Raw genomic sequence first — 7,284 nt, 5'->3', positions numbered from 1 at the left:
ACAGTCTTTTTGTGTTGGGAGGAGAGACAAGGAGGTATGAGTTAGGAGAATTTTTCCCCGACGTTGCCTAGACTAAGTCTGACTAGGTCTAAACTTGTGGAGATACTGCAGTGTCTTCATTCCGCGAGCCGATTAACCCGGTTGAGGTGGTTAGTCCTCCTCTGTCGGGTGCCTGTAACCGGGCAACCTTTCGTGACCTCCTGCGACAGAATCATAGTCATACGATCGGACACACAGACATGAGTGTCTTACGTCAGGAGAGTACCGTTTCTGTCACAATTTAACTCGTTTACTCTTACGATTTACGTACTAGACATGAACTTATAAAGATTTGTTATTTTTCGACTACATGTACACCATATAGTCATACAGGGATGTGCAGAGACTGAAACGTTCTCAGGAGAGGACCGCACTTACACCGTCCACCAATGGTCAGCTCATACAACACAGAGATGAAATTTTCAGGAGAGGACGATCAAGTCCACACATTAGTCTACATCCAGAGATGACCATTTCTCCACGGAGAAGGACGACTCACGAGTCACAATAGTATACATCACACACATGAATTTCTCACGGAAAGACCGACTCAGTCCCAACATATAAGTGACCAAAGACATCACAGGACAGAAATATTAGGAGAGGACCGACTACAAGTGCCCGGACGTATAGTCATCACATCACACATGAGATGAACCAACCTTTCTCCAGGCAGAGGACGAACATCGAAAGTACCACATATAGTCATGTACGTCCCACACGAGAATGAAAATTTCTCAGGAAGACGACGTACAAGTCCACATTCCCTGGAACACCGGGGGGACACATATTCATGTATAAAAGACGTACAAAAGTACATTTTGCATGATAGGTCACCTACAAAGATTGACTGGCACTCTTTTATAAAAGTAATGTTGTTTTCTGTGATGGCTTCATGAAACTTTATAGGAGAGTTCAGACCAGCAGCTGTATCTCAATGAATAAACTCCTAATATTCGCAAGTGGATAGAAACTCACATTTTTGTATCTCTTTTTTAGATTTAACAAAGATTTGCATTTGAATTGGAATCGGTGGGATTTACCAGTCAATGGCGTCACGCCAGTTTCTGATGCCATATGCATGCTCCTTTTTTTATACATGTGACTACTCATGTGTTTGAGTCACAGTGAACATGTATCCGTCTGCGTCTCAGTGTATGTTTGTATTGTTGTTGATCTTCCTGCTGCGGGTCGACAAGCCTTTAATTCTGCGAGTCTTGCTGGCAGCTATGACGAGTGATGCATCCCGGAGCAATAATATTCAGAGGGCAGTATTTTACAACTTCCCCTCTGTTGGTATTGAAACTCCTGGAACATTGCTCTGCTCATTTTCATACATATTGCCTCTTCTGTCTTCTTTGGATGCACCTCTACCAAGATCCATCACAGAAAGAAAGTGTTTTCTTTAAGACGTATCTTGCCGTAGTCAACACTGAAATGCAGCTTTGAAGTGATTTTTCACAGCGGCAGAATGTTTTCAGTGCTTTTTTAAACACAAACACCTCCAGAGGAACTCAGGAGCAGTCAACCTACAACATTGGCAGCCTTGGGATTTGGCTGAAACCACCAGCGTTCAGCTTTTTTTCCCTATTCCTTGCCCTCAATATAGATTGTTGCAACAAACATAAGACTGAGAACATGTCTCTGTTAGAACATGACCGTATACTGAAGATTAAAAAGATATTTCTCCAGTCTAAATAACAGTTTCTTTAAATATATTACAGGTATGAATAACATTATTTTAAAGTAAAAGCATCCGAGTGGTGCTTATACTGTTAGTTGGCCATTCATGACCTCCTGTTAGTGTATGGGTAAATTGTGCAAATGGGTACAATCAGCAGATGCTGCACAAAAAATAATTGCTGCCATTGGAGCCAATTCTATTATCATCACAATTAAAAGTCACACTTAAGGCCTTTACTTAAATAAATAAAAAATGTTTAAGAGGATAGGGTTTTGGACTTATTAAATAATACATTACGGGTCACAAAAAGCTTTTCTTAATGGATGTGTAGTGTTTTGGAAAAAAACCTCCTCCAAATGCAAAAAAAGTCCCCTTAAAGCTCATACTGTAGAGATTAAGAGCTGAAAGGTTACCAACCCTGTTTCTCCATGTAATCCACTGTAAAGCCTCAAAGTATAGCATTGTATAAAACATCATATAGGGGCCCTTGTGTGAAGGATTATCAGATAACCAAACTACACAAACCATGAGCTGAGCCACAGGAGAATACAATATCCTGGGCGAAGACTTTCAACCCCAAGGGGCAAACCTGCAGCCACAGATAACAGCACTGCCACTGAAGTCCGCAGAGGGTAAAGCGACTTTCCACGCACAAATTTGACCGCTAAAGGTGACCACAGCGAGAGATACTTATCCTTGGATGCTCGCTCGGCTGTTAGTTGACATTCCTCTGCTGGCTCAGAGCCTGGTGCTTGAGTTGCTGCCGTGTGGAGTGGACATCACCGGGCTGACCCGTCATGACACTGCAGTAATACTGTTTCAATGGGAAACAACATAAGGTGGGTGGGAGTCCTTGTCCGGCTAAACACCACCTTGCAGTGTGCTTGACACGTTGGCAGTTTCAAGTGCGTTTTATTTAGACGCAGCAGTTTGTGCAGCTCAAACGGAGGCAAAGGTATCACACTGTAGGGAGTGCACTAAAATTAGACTGAAACAAAAAGCAGAAAAGCACTGAGATCAGACCTCTAAGAAGTAAAGACAGGAAGGAATAAACAGCAACTTCTATTCTACTGGAAGTTAGTACACAACCAAACATGTCTTCAAAAGCAGTTCTTATATAAGTCAAAAAGAGGTGCATTGTTTCATATTGATTCATGTGCAAAAAAATATACTGAAAGTGCTGTCGTTGGCACAGGCAATTTAGCCCTGGTAACAATTGAGAGAAGTGTTCTTATTCACATTTCTCTCCATCTAAAGCAGCTGTATTTTATACTTTTTTTAAGTGGTAGCAAGCAGTGATGAATCAACTGTGAATTATCACCTGAGTTTGCAGCACCCCTAAACTTTACAGCGCTTTATAGTGAGTTTCAGCCCATTGTTCAGCTGTCAAGCCCACAACTTTACTGTTTTGGTTCACTCTCCCTGCACTCAATGTGTTGTTTTCGGTCCCAGCAGGCAGCTGTTTTCAGTGACAAATACTCTGAAAACCTGAAAAGCAACAAACAACAGACACACAAAGATAGTGACTACCTGGTGAAAACAATGGAGCGTTTAGCAGCTAAAGAGCCGTATATATTTCTCTCAGGAGTTGGTAGAGCTCAAAGGACTCAGCAGTCTTCTCCATTTTAGTAACACAAATCTAGTAAAGCCACCTCCACCTTGATAACAGCTTTGAATTAAAGCGAGTGAAAGAATGTGACCTAATGAGACAAGGCGAAATAAAAGTTACCTGGATGTAATTCCAGCGCTGCAAGTGTTGCATGGCCCGCTGTCACCTAACAAAATAGAGTAAATAATAGGATGTAAACACAATTACTGAGGGTAATATAATTAGAGGTAGGACACAGCCTGATCACATACAATATGTGATAAATCAGTCTAGTGGCGCTGTATGGGGAGAAAAGCTGTTCAGTATTCTGTGTATATGAAAATAGGATAATTAAAGCTACATAATTTACCTTTTACAAGGCCAAAGGTATTTGGATACCAACAAAGTGTGTGGACACCTGGATATTACTCCTTAATGTGATTAAGAACATTAAAATACAAAACAATGAGCATTAATATGCTTTCATAACAACAACCACTTCTTTGGGAAGGCTTTCCAGCACATTTTAAAACCAGTCTGCAGGGATTGGCTGCCGTTCAGCTGCAAGAGTTATTTGGGAGGGCCACTGATTTTTGTCGATTAGGGCCCGCTCACAGTCGGCCCTACAGTTTGTCCCAGAGGTGTGTGGGGGGGTCGAGGGCAGGGCCAGCCAACTTCTCCCAACTCAAACTGAGATAAACTTTTCCTTACAGACCTGTGGGGCTACTGTCATGATGAAAAATGAAAGGGCTTTTGTAAAATTGCCACACATGGACTTGCACGAGGATGTCGACAAAGTGTATTTGATTCAAACCAGGGGTGGAAAATATGGTCTCTGAGAAATAAATGTGCTCACCATGAATATAATGCCAATCAGGTTGAGCTAAAAAAGAATAGTAAGGTCATACAACTGCCATTTACTGCAGTTTGAGAGCCAAAGACTAGATATCATTGAAGTTACATTGCTTATATAACCAACATCTCACATAATATCTAGTCTCAGGACCTCCTGTCGATACTACATTGATACAGTACATCTTGCAGCTCTCATATGAAGCGATGAACCAGAAGAGGAAGAAGAATTACAAACTGTGCTGCTGAGATAAAAATGGCACTTCTAAAAACATGTTACTCAATATTAGGTTTGACTCTTGGCTCTCTGCATCCTACGCTCTCCAAAATACACCTTCCTTCCAATCACGTCACTTCAAATTGACAAATGGACGAAACTATATTTCTGGGAGCCTCAGACATTGAAAATAATATGTACCAAAAAGAAGAAGAAGCCTCGACAGATTGTGATTTAGGCGAAAACACAAAACATATCCTTTTTTTCTAATTCTAAAAAGACTATAACATCCTTTGTTGTTAAATACCAACCATGTGCAATATGTGCAATATATATATGCCGTTAATAACTGTGCAATATATATCTGGCTGCTATCAGAACTGTTACAGGATGTGTATTTTGTAAATTGTGTAATTTCTTTAATTTCTTTATCTTTAATATTTTTTTTTGCATGCTTCTTAGTTAACATTAAGCTGTCTTTGGGTCTTCTCTGCTGTAACACATGTACATTTCCCCTCTGTGTATTCTGATTCTGATTGGGATCCTCTTTATGATGTTCTCTCTGTATCATTACACGTGGTGTGCAGCAGACAGAGGAATAGCGATGATGAGAGGCAGTGAAGGTTAGAAGTAATGAGAGGATAACACGCAGCAAAGGTCAGGAAATAGATTCATACCCCCAAAATTATAGGGGCACAAGGCGTACTCTCTTTGAGCTTCTTTGATCCACTGAATTGACCTTCCATCACTTTTGGACCACAGGGAGCTATTTGTAAGTTGGCAGTCATTGAGGCTGAAAACCTTTCTCGCCGCTTCCCCGACAATCAGCCCCGCAGAGCTCGGACCAGAAGCAGAGCGACACGACGGCCTGTCAGGCTGTTTGGTAATCAGTGAACTGTTGCAAACATTTGGATGCTTTGTCGACTGGCCTGTGAACATGGGAAATAGAGATGATTTATAATACACGGAAATAGCGCTGTCACTAATCCCAGGAGGATAGCAAGAAACACAATGAGAACTGTCAGCAGAACACTAAAAGTACAGAATGAGATCATATTGGTGCTGAAAAGACAAATATATCAGACGAACACTTACCCTGAACTACAGATTCATTAAAACACAAAGTAGACATTTATTCTACAAAAGGAGAGACTCTGTTTTTACTGCTGGTGTTAAACCTTCGAGGAACGTGAACTGAAACATTTAAATTGCTTTCATAACCATGTCTGATATCTAGTTAAAGTACCTGTGGGTTTGGGCTGTGAAGCATTCCTACCCTGGAAATAATTTAAATATGCAAGACTAGAATAAAAGCCAATTAATCATGGCACAATGAGAAGAGTAATAGAAAACTGAGAATTTAAACAAAGTGTGAATCTTACAGTCTGATTCTCCAGTCTCTTTCTTTTTTTGTGTTTTCAAAACCATAATTATATTTTTATTGTAAACCTGACAGCGCATTAAAATGATTTTTATTCTCTGGCTGACAAAATGCTTCTTTATGCTGTCTTTATATTGACGAATTTGGTTGAAGAGCAAGTACTTGAAATAAGAAAAGACTCAATACAAACACAATCCCAATTACTTCTGTCGAACAGAAACTGAAATTGAAGTGACGCATTCTCCTGCCGCCTTTATCTTTTCTTTGAAATATTACTCACAGATGACATAGGTAGCTCTGCAACACCAAGCTCGATCTGCTAAGCCATGTTTGAACCCAGTTACCTTTTATTCGCTACATAGAGCAATAGGTCTGAAAGATAAGGCATTAAAGATAAAAATATATAAAACCGGCTAACTAGTCAGGCAAAGGAACTCCAATCTGAAGCTTTACTAAAGTGTGATATCTTCAGGCTATCGCATGTTTTGTTACTTTAAGTTATACCAAATTATCCCCATCATTAGTTTCAGGGGCTCCATCTCTTCCATTTATGAGCTGTTTGCAGAGAAAGCCGCTTAGAGTCAACTTACATCCACAAGACTTCTAATGATGTCTTTACTTTGATAGGAAGAAAAAGATGAATTTCAAACAGGCACAGCAGGAGACATCTTCAGCTGTGTGTCCGGCGAAATTACATGACATTAACATATCATACAGAGAAAGACACACACGGACAGAAACACTAGAGGACATACAGGATTTGCTGCAGTGAGAAGAGACATGAGGTAATGCAATGTGAAAGGGACCAAGGACCAATGGCTATCTTACTCTATTATAATACAATTTCCCTACAGTTTATATCATAATAAAAACAAGTCCGAAGCCACATTAGCATGAAACTTGTATAACCAAGGGACTCATTTGATTTAGAAAAGCCCCTAGCTCCCCCTTTGTCTGTGTTTAAATCTTACTTTATATAAGCCTAATTATGTTTAACTGTTCGTATAATTCCCACAAAGACATTTTGTTTCTGTGCCTCTCATGTGCAAATGGATCTCCATGCTGTGTAGCCAGATGAGCCAACCGAATTTTGCACCCAAAATACTGTCAAAACTTTATTTATATTTTCCAATGCAGCCTCTATACTTCTTAACTGGAAAAAAAGGCAAAAAGTTGGAGAAGAGTAAACAAAAAACTTTGCACACCACGAAAAAAGTACAACAACCAAATGCAGATTTTCCCAGCACTAATGGGATCACATGACCTCGGTGTTTGCTATCTGCGGTATAATTTATTTCTTCGCGACAACGGACGTGATAGATTCACAAAGGAGGGAGATTAAAGACAATCTCCGCTTTTATTACAGATTTTCAGCTCCCTGGTTATACTAGTCTGATGTAAATAGGAGTCTACAGCCATGCTAGCAACTCTACGGTTTGTACCAGTGGCGGCTGGTGGAAAATATTTTAGGTGGGGCTGTGGAAATGGTGACCAAACAATACTAGGGGGGTCCGGGGGATGTT

At 40.3% G+C, this 7,284-nt stretch overlaps 1 protein-coding gene and 1 long non-coding RNA gene across 2 annotated transcripts in view; both read left to right on the top strand.

Moving 5' to 3' along the window:
• The window catches only part of LOC104965963 (gamma-aminobutyric acid receptor subunit alpha-6-like), a 599,227-nt gene that overhangs the window by 73,070 nt on the left and 518,873 nt on the right, over positions 1-7,284 (top strand). The gene's annotated exons all lie outside the window — the stretch shown is intronic.
• The window catches only part of LOC104965946 (uncharacterized), a 20,281-nt gene that overhangs the window by 848 nt on the left and 12,149 nt on the right, over positions 1-7,284 (top strand). The window contains exon 2 of the long non-coding RNA XR_800604.1: positions 6,086-6,089. This is a non-coding gene — a long non-coding RNA (uncharacterized lncRNA). The remainder of the gene's footprint in view (positions 1-6,085; positions 6,090-7,284) is intronic.

The sequence above is a fragment of the Notothenia coriiceps genome, unplaced genomic scaffold (genome assembly GCF_000735185.1).
Source record: "Notothenia coriiceps isolate Sejong01 unplaced genomic scaffold, NC01 NC01_scaffold00037246, whole genome shotgun sequence".
NCBI lineage: Eukaryota > Metazoa > Chordata > Actinopteri > Perciformes > Nototheniidae > Notothenia > Notothenia coriiceps.
Note: the sequence above shows the minus strand (reverse complement) of the source record. Positions and strands in the feature narration are given on the sequence as shown.